We start from the raw sequence: 19,707 nt of genomic DNA, 5'->3' as shown, positions 1-19,707 counted from the left end.
TCTTTCCATGAAGTTATTTCCTGTGCTGTTTGAAGGCAGTATGGTCTCAGCTGCTTGTTACTGCCTTTCAGCCAGCGCGCACCACGCTTCCATTTCTGCCTACCAGGTGGTGTTCCCGGATCCTCTGTGAGTTTACTTTTAAGGACAAAGACTAGTTTAAGCAACACTGAAACAATTATTTCCGTTAACCCCAGTGATTTTTTTTCCTATGCTGGATTAAAGAGATCCCATATAAATCAGCTTTCTGGCAAAATTGTGGGGTGAGGAAGCACTAATATCTTCAACTATTGCAGCTGGATCTAAGAAAGGATGTCTGTCTACAGCCTTACTGGCTGGGGTCACTGTGGATATTCAGCCTGGAATACATGAGGTATGGAGAAAGCGTTAACTTTGCAGGGCATCAGGTGTTTCATTATTTATAGTTCCCCAGGCACATGTATATTGATTTCAGCAACACCTCTTTGAAGGAGCGTCAGCTGCACAAAAGATTTGCTGGTGACCAAATGAAGGCTGGTCACAGTTACTATAATAGAAAGCTATGTATAGGACTGGTTTCCTTATAAATGCAATGATATGTAGTTAAGACTGATTTTTTTTTTTTTTACTGGTAGCCATCCCTTCACTCTCGATCGCAAACTAATTTGCAGAAATCATTTTGCTGTAGAACAGATGCTTTGCCTTCACTGATGAAGAATCATGTTGTTGCCAGAATCTGTTTGGAAATAATGTACCTGAGTCTGTCTTCAAAGGTAGGAAAGATTTTCATGCTGGTTTGAGAGCTATGAAGCTATGGTACGAATAGTAGTAGTGTTTTGGGTTTTTTTTCCCTTTCATTCCAAATGTACCGCGATGCCTTCGCTCTGTCTGTGGAGTGGATGTTGCTGCCACCTTCTGCAGGCAATTATTTCAGAATTTGTCACTCAGATATAACCGTCTAAGTAGGATTACCCAGATCAATATTTTCACATTAACTTTATTTCTAATTCACTTACCTCATATGCTATCATCCAGGCCTGATCATCTGTCCCGATGTTGTGTTTCCATCGTATGGATCTTCATTAGTCTCTTTGCTGTCGATCTCAATTCTGTTTCTACTCCACACCTTCCCAGCTGCAAACCTGAGTGTCACATCACTTGTCAAGATGATTGCTCAAATATATTTGGATCTGCCTGGAAAATTTGAATGTGTTCTTCTACTCATGTTATATTAATCCCACTACCCCCTGCAGGATGAAGACATTTCTTGTTATGCGTAATACATAACTGATCCTTTTTTATGAGCAAAGGTTCTAGGAAATGCGAAATAAAATAAAATAGGAAAATAAATATTAACAGAATTAAATGAGATTCTGCTAGATAGGTGTCCATTCAGATTTCGACATCCTAACCATTTTTTTAATATATATCTACATTTAGTTTATAAACTTAGCCATGGATTTTATTACTCTAGCAATGGGGTTTATCCAAAAGTAAAAGACCCTATTTTTGTTTTCTGTTCACTTCCTCATGTGGTTTGCAGTCTATATCACAATTAACATATTATAAACTTATCTTTAAAACAGAAGGAAGGCTTCTTTCTTTCGCTGTCTGTTATTCTGACAAGCTGATGCAGATTTGAAGCAATCCCTTTAAGATGGCAAAGGATTCACCCTTTTGGGCCAGGGATAAACACGCAAGAACTTCGCACTGCATGGGTTGCATTTCACATAAAGCTGTCTTTTGCCATCTGCTTGCCACCGCTGAATCCAGAGCTTAGTGGTCTCTCTAAAACTTGGAGGTGAGCTCCAGAAAGCTTGATAAAATATAATCCCAGGTAGGATTTAGTACTCCCTTGATATAATACCTCCCTTGACTACTGCGTTGAATTTTCACATAAAATGTATGAGATTATCTAGATTATCAATTTTTCTCGCACAATAATAGATCACAACCTGCAATCAGATCCAGTAGTCAAATTCTGTGTGTGTAGAAGAACAAAAGAAAAAAAGACACAGATGTGAGAAACAAAACGGGACTAAATCCTGTTTTATCTGATGTGTTTGTCTGAACTGCAGATGGTACCAAAAGTATGCAATGAGCAAACGTAGTTGCAGGAGCTCTAAATCCACAGATAATCTTCATCCGGATGCAGCCTCTTAACGCAGGGACACGAGTGCAGCATTAGCGAAGTTATTCCATATCTACAGGATATGATATCCTAGCATGTCCTACACTTCCAAAATCTCTCTCTCTCTCTCTCTCAACTTTGAAGCTTTGAAAAGAAAGAGTTGGCTGAGAGCAAGCAAAACAAAACCATTACAACCATATCTGAAGACATAAGAAGTCATCAAGTAGAGGACTGCTCAGAATCAGCTCTTCCGAGATTTCCCTTCAGGGATGGCAGTTAGCCGTTATTAACATTGGCTAACACTGTGCACAGCACCACTGCTGCCAGCAAGCCAAAATACAGTAGTTGGAAGTTAAAAGTCTGTTAACAGAGTTCAAACTGCAAACAAGATGCAAATAGCATCTTACGACTGGAACGGCATGCCACAGGATAGGATGCATTTTCTGTCACTTGCAGTCTTTAAATCAAGGTTAGACAGCTAACAGACATGTTCTGTTTCAGCCACAAATGACAGGGCTTTAAGCAGGAATTACTGAGTAAAATGAAGTCAGGCTAAATGATCAGACTGTTCCTTTCTGGCTTTCACATCTATGAAAATCCAGTTTCCCAGGGCAGCTGCCCTCATCGCAGAAGAGCAGCCCACACAGTGTGCTTGAGATCTGGAAAGCTGCTGCTATCACTTCATCAGCTCAAGTCCCTGCTGAGGACTCAAGCTTGTGGCACTGAGAGGAGAGAAGGTGGACACATAAAGCTGTATCTTGATATGCTAAGCCACTATGCCAGCTGATTCCCTTGCTGGTTTGACCTAAGTAATTATTTAAAATAGCTGTAAAACAGAAAAGGACTTTGCTTTTAAAAGTAAAATATACTGTGATCCATGTGTGAATTAAGGCCCCTGGCTATTTTCTCTCTCTCACATGCACACAAACACTAAAAGCAACTAATTCACCAGCAGTTTTTGAGCCTTTGCACTCCTTTTCCAGATGATAATTTCATAAGGAGTTTGGATGCCTCAGTCTTGGCTGCTGTGCTCCAACTGACACTACCACAATTATGATCCTAAAAGGTTCGCCTGTTTTCTTAAAGAGCCTATTAAGACAAGGCTATAAATACACAAGAACAAAGCAACTCCCCTTGTCCCAGTATGCAAGTGCCCTGACCTGCTGATTTTCAGGGCACACGGTATTATGCCGTACTATGTGTTTCTTTGGGAAGGTGACAGCTGGAGGAGCGGCTGGACGGGGTGAAACCCCCCAGAAGCCATAGGGGAGCAGATGTTTGCGTTACCTCTTGTAGCAGGTTTGTTTTTGTTGGCAGCTGGCAGTAAACTGCTGCCGACTAATTCTGCTCATTTCATTTCAATAAGCGGTAGTGGAGCACCTAGCAGCTTTTGGATAGGCACTCATTTTTACTATGTGTGAAAACACATTTGTGCAAATCCTAATTAATGGATCCTATTTGCTTGAAAGTAAGCCAAACCGAGTGCTGCAGACAGAAGTTGATTCCCTATTTTAATTTAGGACATACAAGCTGTGTCTAAAAGCAGTTCTGCCAACTTCTTCCAGCCACTCCACGTCTGTAGGAGGAAATCTTATTTTTACGGTGCTCTCACTGAATTATCCAAGATCGTCATCCTTTTTTACAGAGTTTATCTTTACAGAATCTTTATGGGGCTGAAAAGGTTCATTATCACCATTCCACAGAGGACCACATGCAGATATTAAATTACATGTGCATAGGGCACATTTGCATCCTGCAATGATGCAGGATTGGCTAAGGGCTAAGAGAGCCCTTAGGTGAAGCTGACCCTGCTCTTCAGCTGGCTTGTTTTTCCCCGCTTGCTTTTCCCAGCCTGTTCTAGCTGTATTTGACCACTGACATTTTTTTCCTGGTGTGCTCAAGAATAAAATAACGCAGGCTTTTACAAATTTCAGCTATGTATCTTCTGCCCTGGTAGCTGGAACCTCAACTATGAGACACTTGAGATCACAGGGTCACAGCAGCGGTTTTGAAGTTTAAAACACGGAGATTCCACTGTTTCCTAGAGCAGATTGTTCCCCAACACAGAATTGTCAATGAAATCTCTTTTTTAATGTCTTTTCATCACTCCTAGTCGTATTCCTGAATATTGACCTCTTTGACTATGTTACCTTTAGCTGTTTATGGGCTGTAATGCTTTCATGTATCATTCAGCAGTAAATACAGGAATCAATGTTTGTATTTCAGAATGAACTCAGCCAAAAAGGATAGGAAGGAGAATCTTCTCAAGCCTTTAAGTAAGGCTTAAGATAAACTTCTGTAATATATTTAGAGGAAAAAGGAAGACTGCTAGTCATCTGTAAAAGGAAAGCAGTACTTCTAAACCCATACACATACATGACCTAGAATGTGGCTACAGGAACAAGAAAATATCATAGGAAGACTGAATTCATACAGCTAATTTTAGGCAAGAACTGTCTGTAGGCCTAGCTCACTATTTCAATTGCACTTGCCATGTGTTTGTGCCTGACTTGACCACATTGCTCCTGAATTCCTGCATCAAAGGCTTTACGGCTGCTTCTTTCAAAATAACACAAAATGCATCCCTTTGCTGAACTGCACCAAACAATGCCATTGGGCAAATGAAACCGGATTCCTAAACCCACTTGTCAGAGTAGGTGTCTCAGGGCCAGCGCAGCTGGGGATGGCCCCTCCCAACACTGGCATCCCCCCGGCCTCAGTCATACTCTAAAACTGGGTGCCAGCACTTTGGAGATTAGAAGAATGCACCTATTTTTAAATATATTTTTCCTAATGAGTCACTAGTCTTTTTTAGTACACCAAGGAAAAGAATTACTACTATGCTTTTCAGATGTTGCCAATAAGATAGAAATGACAGTCTTAAAAGGAATTGCAGAGTGTTTAGGTGTAGAAACGGATGAGCAATGGAAGCAGACCTCAGGCGCAGGGAGGTGTAACTGCCTGGAAGGGGAGGAACACGTTTATAGCAGCAATCTCAGTGTTGCTCACGTCCAGCAGAAACAAACCAGCACTAAGAAGGGCATAAAATATCCTAGTGAATTCAAATGCTATCATTCCTCAACACAGTACTTACTTGACTGAAAATTCAGAGTACAGAGAAATTGGGTGCTCTACTGACTTTGGGCTGTGCCCCAGGCATCATTTTCCCTTCACATGACCCAGAGAAAGACCATTTCTGCAGCCGGCCTCTGGGCGGGTCCCTAGGAGGGAGCCCTTCCTCAGGGATGCCACAGCCACCCCAGGGCCCCCACTCTGCACGGGAAGAGCTGTGGCTGGGATGACACACATGGGCTCCCCACTGCCGCACAGGGGCAGGGGCACCGGGCTCCACACCATGCCCACCTCGCATGGGGCCTCGCCCTGCCTTTCGGCTTCCCAGCCCTGACCACCACGTCCCTGTCCCTGCCCGCCACGTCCCAAATGAAAACCAGCAAGACTCTCAAACCAACACACAAACGCCAAAGAGTTATGCAGGGCAAAATGACGTTGTCCCCTCAGTAAAATCTGGATGTTTTCTCTCTGGCTCCATCTTCAGTTTATTGCTGTGTGGTGGGGAGGGAAGGGGAGGAGACCATGGGGCAGTGGGACTCGCTGGGGGCTGTAGGTATTTTTCTAGATCTGGGAGCAGTTCGCAACTTCCTCGCTGATGCTAAAGAAAACAACACGCATGAAAGTGCTCCTGCGAGGCTCAATATAGGGTCTCTCTCAGGCTCAAATCTCAGTTTACACCCATAGAAAAAACCATATTGCCAGCATGAGCTCATGACACAGTGATCTCTCTCTGAACGCTCATTTTGGCTTACGCGCTTGGAACAGCCTGCTGTTTTCTCTGTAGCTCAGTCGTGCGATATTTCACCTCGCTCTTCATCAAGAACCAGGAGGGGTCTGTATTGCGATGGAATGAAAAAAATAACAGCGTTTTTAATTTAACGTGCATTTCTTTTATGAGAGGGCCTTTTGAAATGACAGACACAATTTTTATTTTCATACACAAAGACATTCTGTGTAAGGGGAAGAGTTCAGGTCTGCATTTTCTCTTTTTCTTTTTTCTCTCTGTCATGAAAGAGCTGCTTGCAGTTGTTGACACAGGCTGTCAGTATTTCATTGCACTAAACAGACTGTTGGCAGCCAGTGCAAGGTAAAATGAATTAATCTACACTGAAATAACAGTTTGTACTTTAAAAAGTGGCATTCGTTTGCGAGTCCTAAAGGTCTCTACAGATGTGAACAAATGCAGCTTTATAGCAATTCTGTCGGAGGCATAAGCGGAGCATGCACGTTTCATTCCCAAGCACAGAAGGCACCTGACTTGTCCAAGGTCAGACTGAATGCACCTGATCCAAAATCTACTGAAATCAATAAAAGATTTCCTGCAACTTCAAGGCGTTCTGAGCTGAGACCTGAAGTAGTGACAGAAATAGAAAATAATTCATGACCCTCAAATCTCTCTTCTAATTGCTATTTTAGGCTACTTTCCTTCCTTCTGTTTTAGAGCAGACTTAAACCAGAACATCAGCCAAACCATGATAATTTATTATAAGACAATATGATATAAGAGAACTTGTGTTAAAGCTTTCCAGAAAAAAATCATATTGCAAGGACAAATAATAGTACTTTGTGGCCAAGATAATCTTTAAAGGAAATCAGAATGAGTTGAAATATCCCCATGGGCTTTTTCACTTAAGCACTAAAGCACTTATCTGAAATGCTTTATTTACTGCAACAATTTCATGCCGTTATTGCCTAGATTAATTGCCTGACAGGGCTATAGCAGAGGTACCAACTAGAAGTCAGGACTCAATAGTGTACCGGGGAAATGAAAAATCTGGACCACTCAGAATTGCACACTGTTAGGCTGCTAAACAGATGCAAGTCTTGCGCAATTAAATCTTCTTATTTATTTCAAACACACCTTTTTAACTGCATAAATAACAGTCGTGTATTCATAACTGTAGGATCCATTTGGAAATATAGATGGCTCTCAATTATGTGGAAGTAAATGATTGTGGCTGGGAATTATTCATACCACAGCTATGGAAGACACCCAAGTTGCTCTGAAAAAAACCAAGCTTATTCACTTGCACACCATACCACCCGAACAGCTCTACTTCTTCCACACCTGAGCTGGGCAATGCAGATTTGTCAGCAAAGGCTTGGGACTTCTGCACTCTGCAGTCAACAGTGTCACCAACATTTTTCTCCTACCAGTTGTTCATAGTATCTTCTCACACTCTGGTGTACATAGGCTTTATATTAGCTATGGTTTTATTTTCTTTGGGTGGCCGCTTCTTACTCCACTTCACTGAATATTTAAACCGATTGCAGTTACAATAATGGAGGATTCCCCCAGTTGCCTGCTAACAACAGTCTTGCAACAGAAAATAGCATGACATTAGCTGCATCCTCTTTCTCTCCTTCCCTAAGCTCCAAACCACTTATTCACCCCACTCGAGATGTTCTGACCAAGAAAAGAAAGCGAGTTTCCAAGTCAAAGATCTTGAACAGAAAATGGCTCTCCAGCTACCCCTTTTCTCTCTCACATTAGTAGCCTTCCAGAGGGCCAGCACTAACTGGTGGCTGGGCCAGGAAAGGACAAGCTCCCTCGGATTGTTGGAGCTTCCCAGGCCAAAACTAATATGTTCAAATCAAGGCAAGAGGTGGCCAAAGCAGACGGTGGAGCACTACACACTCACAAGGGCATAAAACCAGCTCATAATCTCCATGGGTATCGGTTTCTGATGAGATGGAAGATGCATCTTTGTAAGGAACATGTTGAATGAACCTGCTGTTGGAGGCAAAGGCCTGGATGGAATGACAAGGTCTGTCTCAAGAAGGATTCATCAGAATCTCTCCTGGCCAGGCAACAAACAGAAACAAAAAACAAAACAAAAAAAAAGGTTGTCCTGGCTACTAATGCTGTTCTGAGCATTTAAAAATCCAGCCAGAATGAGACTGGAAACTCAACCAGGCCTTTGGATCGTAGACTTGGAACAATCTAAGACAGACACGCTCAAAGGGCAAGATACTCTCTTTTCTTTCTCCTCGGGTTACAACCCCCATCCAGACAACATCACCTCAGCCCCCTTCAGATCCGGTTTCAGACATTTTCTTCCCATCTGTGCTCCTTTCTCAGCTAACCTCTGTGTAATGCTGCTGTTGATGGATTATACAAAAGAGAGATACAAGATAAAGTATATATCGTTAATGTAGTAAAGACTCTCCCATCCATATTTCTTTCCAAGGACCCCAATATAGTAAGCAACAAATGAAGATTGCTCCCCTCAAGGTAGAGAAGAACAATCCTCATATATTCTCTACAGGGATTGTTTTAGTTCATTCATGAATTATCACAACATATAAAAACATATGTAAAAAGTATTGGGTGAAACGCTGGCCTGACTGAAGTCAATGGCAAATCTCCCATTTACTCTAATGGGACAGGATTTCATCCACTAAGTTCCAAAATAAACCTTTTTTCCCTACATTTCCTTGGATATACATAGCACGTATTAGGCAGATGCTTCGTATTTGCTCAACAGCTAAAGAAAGTTATTCCTTTCCCCCAAAACACTGCCTTCTCTCCCCATTAGAAAATAGACTTGGAATAGTTTCTTCAGAAAATAATACCAAATTGTCAGGGTTTGTACTGTCTAATCTGGGTTTGGCATAACCAAGTGAACTCACTGGCTGCTAGCCCTGCTGTTAATAGAGTGTAACAGCACAGTTTGGGACCTGCTCTTTGGTTTTCCACTCGTACGTGTCTCCACGTCCAATTTCAAACACAGTCAATTATGAAACAAGGAATAAACTGTAAATTGGAAAGGTTAAGGACAGGGAAATGTCTTGAAACTCTTCTCAAGGAGTACAAGGGCAATTACCTGAGCACCAGGGAGAGTAAGTTAGGGCACAGAAAAAAGGCCAGAGAGGATGCCTAGCCATCATGGCAGCGGCGCATGACTTACCTCTCCCTGCTCTCTGCTGCTCCTCTGCACGGTCGCTGCCCTGCAGCCGCAGGACGAGACCCAGGCCAGCATTTCATCTGCTCGAGTTCACATTCCTGTGAGTTAACCTTAACTGCCTCAATTTGTAGTAATAAACCGGGTGATGAATTGCAATGGGCTGGGATGTGGCAGACTCCTGCCAACAGCTGCCTCTGGCTGGGACACCGTGGCCAGGCAGGTACAGGGGTGGTGACCCAGGAACTGCAGCCCGTTCTCCCATGCACCCCAGTCACGGGCAGCAACGTGGGATATCCGAGGACATCCAACTGTTGCAGATAACAGGTCAGCAACTCCCCAAGAGGGGCAGATCATTGGGAAAATAAGTATCTTTTGGGGAAGGAGGAAAGTGTGTTAAGATTCTCTCTTGGAAGACTTTGATTTCCTACTAAATTAGTCTTCTGCAAACTCGTGCCTGGCGTTCCCCCTGCACATCAATTCAGATATTAAAAAGCCTCACCAGAGTGCTGGGAGATGAAATTCCATCTTCAAAACCTAGATCTAAAGCAGCCGCTCAATGCAGGGAGGTTTTGTATACCTAAGTTCAGAAGCCACTTCACGTTATTTGACCTCTCTGTTAGAAAGACAAAACGCTTGGGCTAATATCTCAGCCTGGGGATTTTTCCCTCTTTGAAGAAACGTGGAGAAAAGGTGAAGGCACAAAAATGAGAAAAGACTTCAAACTGGAGTTTTAAACAGGTGTTTGGACAGAACAAATATTGATCCCTCAGTTCATCGTTTTCTGAGCTGAGGAAGGACGTGGAAGAACGAAGCAGTACATTAATGCTGTTAGAACATTTTAAAAGGAATGAAAACATCCCATCCCAGCACGCCTAGCTTACCCTCTCTGTCTGCCTCACCTCAATTAATATTAACTGAATGTAACTGAATATACTTTGAAAAATGAAACCGCTCAGTATGGTAGAAATCAACTCCCCTGTTATTACTAGTACAGGTTCAAGACACAAACATGATTGCAAAATTTGCTGCGAAGGGCTTATGACTGAAAGCACTGGCAGAGAAAAGACATTTTAGAAAATGCAGCCATGAGAACAATGTAACTTTTTAATTTCCCCACAGGTGTATGTCGGGTGGATTTATTGACCTTTGGGCTATGAAGCAAGACTTATCTGTTGGCTTAAATCTTTGCAAAGGGGGAAAGAGGAAAAATGAAGGGCTTGATAGAGGAAGCTTTATAGTATGAAATTTGGAAGGCTTGATCCTATGGTCCTACTTCTGTGGTGGGTTTACAGGACACAAAGAGCACATGAAAAAATCTCACTTCAGCATTGTTCCTCAATACTCATTCTCTTATGCGCTCTCTTTTATTTTTTATTTCTACTTCCTTCTGCTAAAGGAGCAAAACCCCAGAATAAATTTGGAAAATGTAGAGATAGATGGAAAGCGAGTCAGGCAACCAGCTGAGATATTAAAAAAATGATAATACTGCTTCTTAACCACAGTTTGCTCTTTTCACCTATCATCATCTTGTCCCTGGTACCTCCAGTGTCCTGTTCCCAGCACACAGATCAGCTGGGCTCTCCTTGAGAGAGTACATGGCAGATGTGGGCTTACAGTGGGAGTTTCTGAGTGTGCAGCACTACGTACTTGAAACGACATTAAACTTGGTGTGTGAGTGAGCAAGGCTAGCTCAAAGAAAAGGAATGAAACAGAGAAAAAAAGAAGGGAAACGAGTGAAAGGAAGAGCATGAGGCAAAGAGAGCAGATCAATAAAAACAATTTATCAGACCATAGAAGGAACGTTATTTTTTCATTTAAAACACGATATTTAAGAATAATAAGAAAGAAACTCATCATACTAACTGAGGCAACTAATGGAAAACAAATGCATGGTGCCAATGAGCCAGCTATGGAGAAAATGCCAATGAAGAGATTTTGGCAAGGCAAAGAAGGCTTCAGAGCAGAGCATATACAAGCAACACTTCCTCTCCTCCTCCCGTTATGGGATGCAGCAGCAAGGATCACCACACACACACAGTGCAACTTGCAGCATTGCTGTCTTGATGCTTCATTTAAAATGAGAAGAAAAGAATGTGAAATAGGAGCTGCAAACTTAGCTTCCCAAAATTTATTTCCTCAGGAATGTGCACATGCTTTATTTTTCTAGCTTAATGTCCATCACGCAAAGTAGATGGTTAAGTTGTGGAGACGCTGGGTTTGGCATAAAGATCTCACATTTTTAATGACAAGGGAGATTGGGCTGGGCTTTTTGAGTGGAAGCTGTGCTATGACAGACATCAGCCTTGGCCAGTTGTATCTTGGGGTTTCACTGGAGCCAGAAGTCGAAGGCTCCAGGATTTCAGTCCTGGAGTCCAGAAGAGATGCTGTTCCAGAAGAAGCAGTGCAAGTCTGACATGCTGCCCATCAGCAGCACTTTGGGAATTTGGTGGCCACAGACTGTCACTCCCAGGTGCCTGGTGGAGCTCTGTGAGGATCCTACCTCCCCAACCAAGCTTGGCAGCACAGGCCAAAGCGGTGGCCTGGCTGGATCTAACACATGTTTCATTTGGCCTACTGCCCCTTTCCCAGAGGGAACAGGGAGCAGATGATCAGGCAGCAAAGAGCCTGAACAGCTTGAGCACATTTCCAAATAGTTGCCCCTGCACTGCCAAAGCTGCTGTCACTGCCTCTTATCCCTAGGAAAGGTAGGCAAGAGGTGGGACACATATGGAGCAGCACAGGTGGGATCTACCTCTGTACCTACGAGGAAACCTCCAAACCAGGACATGGCCCCCAGGGCTGATAGGGTTAGACCACCCTGAGCCCTGTGGCAAACATTTTATTTAACAGCAAAAATATTTCAAGACTAGCATCTTGGACCAGCAGCTTAGATGCAAAACCGCCCTAGCAACCACCACAGATAATGCAATTTGTAAGGAACAAGCTTTGCAAGTAACTATAGTCATGCAGTCTTATAGTCACAGCTATAGGAGCAGGACCCCCTGGCGCTATGCTTAGTTACCGCTCAGGCTGTATGTTTGCTAGGGACAATGATTGCTGCAGGGAGGCAGTGAGCAAAGCCAGCTACATTCTATATTCAGCTGTAGAGTTTCTTTTCCCTAAACCGTGTTGATCTTACCAAACAAAACTTAGAAATCCAATGGCATGAAGCAGTGATGCCACCCAGTCCCATTTCAAAGGAAAAAAAAATATTTATGAAACTCTTTGGAGGAAAGCATGTGAAAATGCAATTCCACACTCGGTGCTCATTGTGGCAAACGGTAGATCGCAAACATTATTTTTATCGTTGTGGTGCTTTCAGACAGGAGAAACAACAAAGCTGTCAGCAAAGCACTTTTAAAGTTCATGTTTCTACAAACTCCGCAGTGAATTTTAGAAGATATGACCCTATAAACACAGCTCCAGTGTTTCCAGCAGGTGATCCCTTTCTCACCTCTAAGCACCAAAGGAAAAAAAAGAAAACTATTCCTTCTTTCCCTGTACTACAGTCACCTCCCTGGTGGTTTCTGGTGCACCGGAAGGAAACAAGAGATTATTTTTTTATTCTGCTCATGAACAAAGAGGAGACAAACAGGCTTTGGGTATGGCTGGAGGAAGGGGCAGAGCTCTGGACTGGGAGGAGAGGGTTGTGGCTGGGTTTCTGCCCACCACCTCCCTCCTTGCTAGAGGAGGCAGGCTGAGGATGAGGGAAGATGTGGCGTGCCCAGGAAGGAGGAAAGCAGTATTTCACTCTGCTGCGCCAGTGTCCTCATCAGCTTCGGCACAAGGGGAAATTACAGCAGCCTAAGGAAATCTGAAAGCACTGAAAATGAATTTAAAAAGCTGAGACATCAAATGCATTTTTGGAAGAGGCTTAGCTGACTATATCTGCTTTATATCTGCTTGTCAACAAAAAGTGAAGCTAATACTTTTTCATCTTTCCCAGGTAAAGCCTCAGGGAACATTACTTTTACCCTCTCTTGCTTAATACTAATCTTGTTCCCCTTCTATTGAGGGAGAGAAGCGACTTTACATGAACTGCATGTGAGAACACACAGGAAAACCTTTCAACAAAAACCACGGGAGAGAGAAGATGAAAAAGGATGAGGTTTCCTCTTCTTGGCAAAGCCTATTCTCCATACGGGAACATTTCTAAATTCCACCATGTATTACTTTGGCCCTGTCTACACCAGAGAAACGCACCATGCTAAAAAATGTGTGAACTGACATATCTTAAAACTAGGACAGTGTGAAAACACAGTATTGGCCTAAGGTATGAATGACCACAGCTATGTTATTTTAAAATGTGCTGGCCCCTGGTGGTTAATTGTAAGGTGTGTCCCACAGATAATCACCAGTTTTGTTTTTCACATCCAACATGCCTCTCTTCATACAGATATCAGTTATCATCAGAGTTGTTTCAAACGTTGCCATTACTGAAACTTAGTGGGATGAATCCCATGACCGGAGTGTGGCTATCGATGGCCACCGGCTGTTCAGAAGGGACAGGCGAGAAAGGAGGGGCAGAGGCTTTGCCTTCTACACCAAGAAATGGCTAGAGTGTGAAGAGCTGTCTCTGAAGGATAGCCACGAGCCGGTTGAAAGCTTATGGGTAAGAATCGGAGACCAAGGCAACAAAGGGAACCTTGTGGTTGGTGGCTACTACAGGCTGCCCCATCGTCTATTGACGAAGCCGCCTTACTCCAGCTACAGGAGGCATCGTGTTCGCAGGCTCTCGTCCTGCTGGGGGACTTCAACCACCTGTACATCTGCTGGAAAAGTAGCATGGCAAGGTGTAGGCAATCCAAGAGACTCCTGGAAGGCACTGAGGATAGCTTCTTAAGCCAGGTAATAGACAGCCCTACCAGAGGGGATGCGATACTGGACCTGTTGGTCACCAATGCAAGTGAGCTAATCGGTGACGTCAAGATTGGAGGCAGCCTGGGCTGCAGTGATCATGCACTGGTGGAGTTCGCAGTCCTGAGGGATATGGGTCAGGCAACGAGTAAAGTCAGGACCCTGCATTTTAGGAAAGCAAACTTCCAGCTCTTCAAGGAGTTAGTCAATAGGACCCCCTGGGAAACTGCCCTCAGGGACAAGGGAGCAGAACAGAGCCAGCAGACCTTTAAGGATGCTGCCCATAGAGCGCAAGAGCTCTCGATCCCCAGGTATAAGAAATCAGGAAAGGAAGGCAAGAGACCAGCTGGCCGAGTTGAGACCTGCTGGTCAAACTAAAGGGCAAGAAGGAAAAGCAGAGACAATGGAAGCAGGGACAGGTATCCTGGGAAGAGTATAGGGGTACTGCCCAGTTGTGTCAGGATGGGGTCAGGAAGGCCAAGGCACAGCTGGAGCTGAACTTGGCAAGGGATGCAAAGAATAATAAGAAGGGCTTCTACAGGTATGTCAGCCAGAAAAGGAAGGTCAAAGAAAGCGTACTCTCCTGATGAGCAAGACTGGCAAACTGGTAACAACAGACAAGGAGAAGGCTGAGGTACTCAACAACTTCTTTGCCTCAGTCTTTGCTGGCAACCTCTCTTCCCACACCTCTCGAGCGGATGGACCACAAGACAGGGACTAGGGAAGCAAAGTCCCTCCCACTGTGGGAGAAGATCACGTTCCTGACCACCTGAGGAACATGAACATACATAAGCCTGTGGGACCAGACAAGATGCATCCCAGAGTCCTGAGGAAATTGGCTGATGCAGTTGCCAAGCCACTCTCCCTGATATTTGAAAAGTCACGGCAGTCAGGTGAAGTCCCTGGTGACTGGAAAAAGGGAAACATTGCACCTATTTTTAAAAAGGGTAGAAAGGAGGACCCTGGGAACTACCAACCTGCCAGCCTCACCTCTGTGCCTGGGAAGATCATGGAATAGCACCTCCTAGAAGCTATGCTAAGGCACATGGAGGACGGGGAAGTGATTCTAGACAGCCAGCATGGCTTCACCAAGGGCAAGTCCTGCCTGACCAACCTAGTGGCCTTCTATGATGGAGTGACTACATCAGTGGACAAGGGAAGAGCTACAGAAGTTGTCTATCTGGACTTTTGTAAGGCCTTCGACACGGTCCCCCACAACATCCTTCTCTCTAAATTGGACACTGAGCCAGGTGGTGCCGTTGCCATGCCTGAGGGATGGGATGCCATCCAGAGGGACCTGGACAAGCTCAAGAAATGGGCCTGTGTGAACCTCATGAGGTTCAACAAGACCTAGAGTGCAGGGTCCTGCACCTGGGTCGGGGCAATCCCCGGTATCAATACAGGCTGGGGGATGAAGGGATTGAGAGCAGCCCTGAGGAGAAGGACTTGGGGGTACTGATAGATGAAAAGCTGGACATGAGCCGACATGTGCTCGCAGCCCAGAAGGCAAACAGTATTCTGGGCTGCATCAAAAGAAGCATGGCCAGCAGGTTGAGAGAGATGATTCTGCCCCTCTACTCTGGTAAGACCCCACCTGGAGAACTGCATCCAGCTCTGGGGTCCTCAGCACAGGAAAGACATGGACCTGTTGGAGCGGGTCCAGAGGAGGGCCACAAAAATGATCAGAGGGCTCAAACACCTCTCCTGTGAAGAGACAGAGAGTTGGGGTTATTCAGCCTGGGGAAGAAAAGGCTTCAGGGAGACCTTATTGTGGCCTTTCAATCCTTAAAGGGGGCTTATGAGAAAGATGGGGACAAACTTTTTAGCAGTGCCTGTTGCAATAGGACAAGGGATAATGGTTTTAAACTGAAAGAGGGTAGATTTAGACTAGATATAAGGAAGAAATTTTTCTGAGGAGGGTGGTGAAACACTGTAACAGGTTGCCCAGAGAGGTGGTAGATGCCCCATCCCTGGAAACATTCAAGGTCAGGTTGGACAGGGCTCTGAGCAACCTGATCTAGTTGGAGATGTCCCTGCTCATTGCATGGGGGTTGGACTAGATGACCTTTTAAAGGTCCCTTCCAATCCAAACTATTTATGACTCTGTGGTATAAACAGGGTGCAAGGTATACATTTACAAAACAGTACATGGACATTTATGCTCTGGCCATTGATTTTCTAAATGCACACACACCCCACCGCTCCTTCTGTTTGCTCTTTGACCAGAACAACATTCAAGCTTTTCTTTTTTTTGAAGACATGGATGGAGATCCAGTATTGTGAGAAGCAAAAAGTTCTCCCATTTCCTAATTGTGGCCATTATTGATAATGGCTTCTTGTCTGTGATTTTTTTTTTTTATAGTAAGAGATACAATGTTATTGTGAGCCTTACATGTCCACATGTAAGTCCACAATTTTAAGACAATTTAGAAGTTTTGTCCATAATTTAAAGACCTGTATTACCTGCAATACTGGATCTTTTTACTACACTATTCACAGCAACTATTTATAGGATTTAAGAAATTAGAAATAATAAAGAGCACTTTGTTAAAAAGAGGAAAGTTAGACACTTCCCCATCACAAGGAGGACAGCCTTTCACCAGCAGAGGTTTTGGCATTCCTCCATCACATCTTCCCCCATTTAGCTTCACCAATACAGAGCATTTGCCAGGACAGTCTCAACTGGATCAGTCTGAACTTATCCTAGAGTAAGCCGAGGCTAATAAACTGTTACTGAGCACAATGCTGAGCAGAACAGGAGGTTAAAGAGAAAAAGCCCCTGGACGTGATTTACTTGAACATCTTCCTGACTTTGGTTGAGGTTTCCTTGGTGTCTTATTCAGTCTTAGGCTTTACCACTTGCCTTTATATTGCCAAGAATGTGAAAATTGTCAGATTTTGTTATTAAAACCAGTGTGGGGCACTGCTAGCAACCACCACCAGAGCATTTTATACACAGTGTGCTGTATCACTAGAAGGCTCGCTCAAGAAAAATCAAGTGGGGTGAGAAGAACTGGGAGGATGGAGGGAGAACAATCATCTGTCAACATCAGGTTGCATACCAGGAGAGAAAATAAGAATTTATGCAGTCAGTATTTTCCCCATCTCCAAGAACAACTTCCCATCACAAAATGCTCCCACCACATAGTTCAGTCACTATGTTTGATGCAGCGAGGCAGAGCCACGTGGGGACCTGGAAGAGCAATCCACAGCACTGCTCCCTGTGCCTGGACAGCATGAAGCTCTCCAGAACAGCTGAGGATCTCACAAGCTCCACAGGGATGCTGTCGATGGAAGAAGGCCAGGACAAGTTTGGGGGAAAGGAAGAAAAGAAAGGAGTCACCAGGTCATAATTAATCAGGCTGGAGATACAGGCTAGAGAGAGCTTCCAATTTCTTAACAGTGTTTTCCCCATTAAAGGCTGCAGTTGCCTAAAAATATCAAGAAGAAATTGAAACCTGTGAGAGAGAACACAACACTGAAAAAATGCACTGCCATAGACCACAGGGCTATGTTACTGGAAAGCATGTGGACCTTTACTTCAGTGTGTGAAAGTTTGAAACACACTGTGCCATTTTAAGCACAGTCATTCTGTTTTAATGGCTGGAGAAAAACTGCATCATTGACCTAGCAACCACATGTACCAACGCCACTAAAACTGGAGAAACACCAGGAGCAGTTTTCTTTCCCCTTATGTAATTAAAGGGCATTTACAACCTCACCTACAAATTAAAAATAAACACGTTTGCTCACAAAGAAATACACTGAATTTTACTATATTTGTTCGAATCAGCAGCAAGCATTTTTATCAATAATTTCATTTAGCTACCATGATGAGTTTGAGTTGCTAGTTACTTTTGAATTTCCTGTTAAACACTGATTTAGAACTACATGGAATAATAAAACTCCTTCACTGGGATTTTCACTTCCAAAATAGAACAGTCATTAACAGAATTGATCAATTCTGGTAGGTTTGCATTGCCAAGCTTTCTTTGAAAGAAGCATGTTCATTAACATGTTGCATGGGAAGAAAAGAAATTGAATGAGCAGGAAAGAATTAATATACTTACAGGACATGAAATTTGACTCATCTGGCAGCCGAAGCCATGTTCAAATCTTTGTATGGAATTTTTCTATTCATACTTTATATTGCTGCTTTATTGAGAGCAGATCTCTAGTTGTCAATGCAGGAAGCTTGCTTGTCAAGGGGATTTACTTGGAAATAGTTAAGTCATGTTAGGATTCGTAGTGTCTTTTCCTAGTTAAAAAAAAGCAGTTGGATGCAGCACAAGTTTTTCTGATTGCACAAGCTACGCCCTTATTTATCACGATAGTCTCCCAACAGCAATGCATCCTGTCAGCATGATACTCTGTGGCTATAAACTCATGTCTCATTCTACAGCTCACCATTTCCCTGTCAGAAAGAAGTAAACTCAGTGTTGTAAGGTAATCCTTACATTCAGTCAGCTGTAAAATCAGCCTCGTTATCTTTTTAGGCTATTCACAACGCAGTCTTTGGCTTCACTCTTAAGCCTTGTTTAGCATTGTACTTGCAAGTGCTTCCTCTGTGAAAATCCCACTGCAGCAGCAAACCCCTCCAGATTCCTCACTTTGCATTGCTCTGCAATTCTTCATGTGCCACAGAATTTTCTAAACTATCTTGAGTTATACTTCAGAGCATGAGGGTACCAGAACATACAGATACATACAATACCAGTGCTTCTCCGAAAGGCGTTTATAGGTTGCTGCCAAAAGAATTTGCATCAGGATGCCCACGTTTTCATTTTCACCATTGACTGCGCTCGCATTAGCACACTGCTCTCTTCCATTCTTTCCTTTATACCCATGCAGCATTCATCTAATCCAGAAGCAGCTCCTCTCCTCCAGCCTGCCAGGTAAATGTAGCATGTTTCCAAATATTTCCTTTCAGATGTCATAGCTCTGGTCTCTTCTAGTCTTAGTTTTTCCACTGTCCTTTTCACCTCCCTGAGAGGTTTCAGGAAGTCTTTCTCTTCTCTAGGTGTAGCCCTTGGTATTCATAATTCATGCTGATGCTGCATTGACTCTCCCTTGCTCTGGAGGGCTTAACTCTTCAGTTTTCCTCTTGGCAATGCATCAGCTGGAAAAAAAAAAATGAAAAAAAAAACCAAAAACATTTGCAGTATCCAAAAGCCCAAGAGTTTTTACCGCAGCAGAAAAGAGTAAAGGTGAGGTGTCTTGCAAGGACGTATGCTCTCCCTAAAAATAAAGCGGAGAGGTTGCAAAAAAAAAAAAAAATGTTGGCAGAAACAAGCATTTCACACATTATCTGCATTTCTCAAACACAAGTGTGAGGTGTGGGGTTTTTTGAGGAAAAAAAAACCACAGCACAATACAGTTTTCCCAAGCTCATGCAAACTCAAAATTTCTTATTTTCAACTGTAGCTTTCCTGTCAGTGATTTCAATCTTCCTCACCTGGAGAGAAGCATTTAGCTCAATTCTTGTTTGTACTTTTGAGGTCTAATTTGTGCCCCAATTAATCCATGTTTTAGATACACATTTGGGGCTTACGTACTCATTACATTCAAAACAAAAACCCTAAAGAAAGGTTAACAAAAACCTGGTAATAACATGCACCTGAAGGAAGTTAACGTTACTGACTTAAAGGTTCACAGCATTACAAAGCCAATGCTGCATAGTTTCAATATGAGCAGCAATGGGAAAACTAACACTTAAGGGTTGATCCTGCAAATCCCTCAAGTCAAAATCAAAGATTTTCAAGA

At 43.4% G+C, this 19,707-nt stretch overlaps 1 protein-coding gene across 4 annotated transcripts in view; it reads right to left on the bottom strand.

Annotated features, from left to right (window-relative positions):
• The window catches only part of PLRG1 (pleiotropic regulator 1), a 41,255-nt gene that overhangs the window by 363 nt on the left and 21,185 nt on the right, over positions 1–19,707 (bottom strand). For 2 of the 4 annotated variants that reach the window (XM_087736599.1, XM_087736602.1), the window contains exons 16-17: positions 18,015–19,063; positions 993–1,170 (exon numbers count right to left, since the gene is read on the bottom strand). The gene's annotated coding sequence lies outside the window, so the exon portion shown is untranslated. The remainder of the gene's footprint in view (positions 1–992; positions 1,171–18,014; positions 19,064–19,707) is intronic. The other 2 variants (XM_087736601.1, XM_087736600.1) reach the window with 2 other exon arrangements.

The sequence above is a fragment of the Nipponia nippon genome, unplaced genomic scaffold (assembly GCF_047370975.1).
Source record: "Nipponia nippon isolate SJK-2023a ecotype South Korea unplaced genomic scaffold, ASM4737097v1 scaffold_6, whole genome shotgun sequence".
NCBI lineage: Eukaryota > Metazoa > Chordata > Aves > Pelecaniformes > Threskiornithidae > Nipponia > Nipponia nippon.
Note: the sequence above shows the minus strand (reverse complement) of the source record. Positions and strands in the feature narration are given on the sequence as shown.